Here is a 4,091-nt window from a genome sequence, read left to right as displayed (position 1 = left end):
CCACACCCTGCATCACCCCAGCAGACCAGCAGATCACACCCTCAGCGTGGACACCATGACCATAACTGGTCCACACCCTGCATCACCCCAGCAGACCAGCAGACCATACCCTCAATGTGGACACCGTGACCATAACTGCTACACACCCTGCATCACCCCAGCAGACCACACCCTCAGCGTGGACACCATGACCATAACTGGTCCACACCCTGCATCATCCAGCAGACCAGCAGACCATACCCTCAATGTGGACACCGTGACCATAACTGCTACACACCCTGCATCACCCCAGCAGACCACACCCTCAGCATGGACACAGTGACCATAACTGGTCCACACCCTGCATCACCCCAGCAGACCAGCAGATCGCACCCTCAGCATGGACACTGTGACCGTAACTGCTACACACCCTGTATCACCCCAGCAGACCAACAGATCGCACCCTCAGCATGAACACCGTGACCATAAATGGTACACACCCTGCATCATCCCAGCAGATCGCACCCTCAGCGTGGACACCATGATCGTAACTGGTACATGTGAAATAGGGAATTATGGAGTCTGCACAAAATCTCCCTTACCTGGCTGGAACCCAGCCTGCTTTAGGAACTGCTGCTTAAAGGGGAACCCTGAGCCCTCAGACACTGCTCTCCCAAGGCCTTAGCTGGAGTGGCTGCTGGCACTCAGGAAGATGAGGCCATTTTAGCATGAAAACAAAGCAAAAATTAATGGAACTCTCATGAACAAATTAAAGAAAAATAATATAATTAGAGATGGCCAGACACGGTGGCTCATGCCTGTAATCCCAGCACTTTAGGAGGCTGAGGTGAGTGAGCAGATCATCTGAGGTCAGGAGTTCAAGACCAGCCTGGCTAACATGGTAAAACCCTGTCTCTACTAAAAATACAAAAACTAGCTGGGACTGGTGGTGCATGCCTGTAATCCCAGCTACTCAGGAGGCTGAAGCACAAGAATCACTTGAACCCAGGAGGCAGAGGTTGCAGTGAGCCGAGACTGTGCCAGTGCCCTCCAACCTGGGTGACAGAGTGAGATTTTGTCTCAAAAAAAAAAAAAAAAACACACACACACACACACACACACACACACACACACGTACATATATATAACTATAGGAAAAATATATGCAAAGAAAGCATTTGGTAGAATTCAACATCCTTTGAATTATTAAAAACCTTTTGGCAAACTAGGACTCGGGAAAAGTACTTACATTTATAAACGGCAACTATAAAAAATCTATAGCAAATATATGTCCTTAAAATCAGGAATAGGACAAGGGGTACTTGCTATCACCGCTTTTATTCAACATTATACAGAAGGTTCTGGCCAGCAGAACAAAAAAGAAAGAGAAGTGAAAAACGAAAACCAAGTCGTCATCTGCAGATGATTTGGATACTGTCAGTTCTAGTCAACACAGTAACGTAAGATAAATAAATAAAAGGAACAGAAGATTGGAAAGAAACACTACAGTTGACCCTTGGACAACACAGGCTTGAACTGTGTGGGTCCACTTACACACAGATTTTCTTCTGCCTCTGCAATCCCTGAGATAGCAAGACCAAAGCCTCCTCTTCTCCTCCTCCCCCTCAGCCTACTCAACATGAAGATGATGAAGATAAAGACCTTTATCATGATCCAGTTCCACTGGATGAATAAATATATTTTCTATTCCTTATGCTTTTCTCTCTGTTTTTTTTTTTTGAGATGGAGTCTTACTCTGTGGCCCAGGCTGGAGTGCAGTGGTGTGATGTCGGCTCACTGCAACCTCTGCCCCTTACGTTCAAGCAATTCTCCTGCCTTGGCCTCCCAAGTAGCTGGGATTACAGGCGCGCACCATCAAGCCCAGTTAATTTTTGTATTTTTAGTAGAGACAAGGTTTTGCCATGTTGGCCAGACTGGTCTTTAACTCCTGACCTCAAGTAATCTGTCTGCCTCAGCCTCCCAAAGTGCGGGGATTACAGATGTGAGCCACAGCGGCTGGCCTATTCCTTATGATTTTCTTAATAACATTTTATTTTCTTTAGTTTGCTTTATTGTAAGAATACATATATAATACACATAACATACATAATATGTGTTAATTGACTGTTTATGTCAAGGCTTCTGGTCAAAAACAGGCTTGATGTTTTTGGAGAGCCAAAAGTTACATGCAGATTTTTGACTGCAAGGGGGGTTGGCACCACTAACACCCACATTGTTGAAAAATCAGCTGTATTTGTACATGATGGTCTACATTTAAAAGGTCCCAAAAGAGGCTGGGTGTAGTGGCTTATATCTGTAACCCCAGCACTTTGGGAGGCTGAGGTGGCTGGATCACCTGAGGTCAGGTGTTCAAGACCAGCCTGCCCAACATGGCAAAATCCCATCTCTACTAAAAATACAAAACATTAGCTGGACTTGATGGCAGGTGTCTATAATCCCAGCTACTCGGGAGGCTGAGGCAGGAAAATTGCTTGAACCTGGGAGGCAGAGGTTGCAGTGAGCTGAGATTGTGCCACTGCACTCCAGCCTGGGCAATAAGAGTGAAACTGTCTCAAAAAAAAACAAAAAACAAAAAACAAAAAACAACTCCACAAATCCCAAAAGAATTCCCAGACAAATTGGTAGAATTATTATTCTTTTGGGGTTTTGTTGTAGTTGCTATTGTTTGTTTTTTTAGAGATGGGGGGGGGGGTCTCATTTTGTTGCCCAGGCTGGTCTCGAACTCCCGGCTTCAAGCAGTCCTCCAGCTCAGCCTCCCAAAGTGCTGGGATTATAGGAGTAGAATTATTATTCTAGTGATAATGGTAAGGTTAGTGTTTTTATCTAGCAACCAACACTAATTGCCATAAAGAGGAACAAAAGCTTAATTGCAACAGCAATAACCAGAAAATGGGATAAAAAGCTACCTAAAAATAGCACCTGTGATAGCCAAACTCCAGAATGGTCCCCAGTGATTCTTGCCTCCTGGTATTCATGCCCCTTTGCAATCCCCTCCCACACTTAATAGGGCTGATCTGAATAACCATTAAGACATTACAGGTAGACTGTGGCTTCTGAGGCTAGGTCATGAAAGACACTGGCTTCTGCTTTGCTCTCCTGGATTGCCTGTTCTGGGGGAAGCCAGCCACTGGGTCGTGAAGCTGAATACCCTGGTAGCCTTGTGAAGAGGCCCTTGTTATAAGGAACTGAAACCTCCTGCCAACAGCTGACACTGACCTGTCAGCCATGCGAGGGAACCATTTTGGAACTGGATCTTTGAGCCCAGTCAAGTCTTCAGATAACTGCAGCCGTGGCTGCCATAACGGACCGCAATTTCATAAACTGCTGGGCCACAATTACTTAGCTAAGCTCCTCCTCAATTCCAGAGCCACATAAACTATGTGAAATAATAAATGTATATTGTTGTTTTAAGCTGTTATTTTGGGGGCAATCTGTCACACAGAAACAGATAACTAATATACATTCAGGGAATACATCTAATACAAGATGTGAAAGATTTATATAAGAAAGCTATAAAACTTACTGAAGTTTATGAAAGAAGACCTCAATAAGTGAACATTCGAAAACTACCAGTTATAGGCCAGGTGCAGTGGCTCATGCTTGTAACCCAGCACTTTGGGAGGCCAAGGTGGGCAGATCATGAGGTCAGGAATTCAAGACCTGCCTGGCCAACATAGTGAAACCCCGTCTCTCCTAAAAATGCAAAAAAAATTAGCGGGGCGTGCTGGCGGGCATCTGTAGTACCAGCTACTTGGGAGGCTGTAGAGAGACAGATGGCTAATAAGTACATAAAAAGATGCTAAACACCATTTGTCATTAGGGAAATACAAATCAATGAGGCCGGGCGAGATGGCTCACACCTGTAATCCCAGCATTTTGGGAGGCTGAGGCGGGCGGATCACTTGAGGTCAGGGGTTTGAGACCAGCCTGGCCAACATGGCAAAACCCCTTTCTACTAAAAATATAAGAATTAGCTGGTGTGGTAGTGCATGCCTGTAATTCTAGCTACTAGGGAGGCTGAGGCAGGAGAACTGCTTGAACCCGGGGGGCAGAGGTTGCAGTGAGCCGAGATTTCGCCACTGCACTCCAGC

General features: G+C 45.5%; 1 protein-coding gene across 2 annotated transcripts in view; it reads right to left on the bottom strand.

The window, feature by feature from the left end:
• The window catches only part of ADAT1 (adenosine deaminase, tRNA-specific 1), a 25,628-nt gene that overhangs the window by 4,075 nt on the left and 17,462 nt on the right, over positions 1-4,091 (bottom strand). The window lies entirely within an intron of this gene.

The sequence above is a fragment of the Mandrillus leucophaeus genome, unplaced genomic scaffold (genome assembly GCF_000951045.1).
Source record: "Mandrillus leucophaeus isolate KB7577 unplaced genomic scaffold, Mleu.le_1.0 Scaffold37, whole genome shotgun sequence".
Lineage (NCBI taxonomy): Eukaryota > Metazoa > Chordata > Mammalia > Primates > Cercopithecidae > Mandrillus > Mandrillus leucophaeus.
This window is presented reverse-complemented; position numbering and strand designations above follow the sequence as displayed.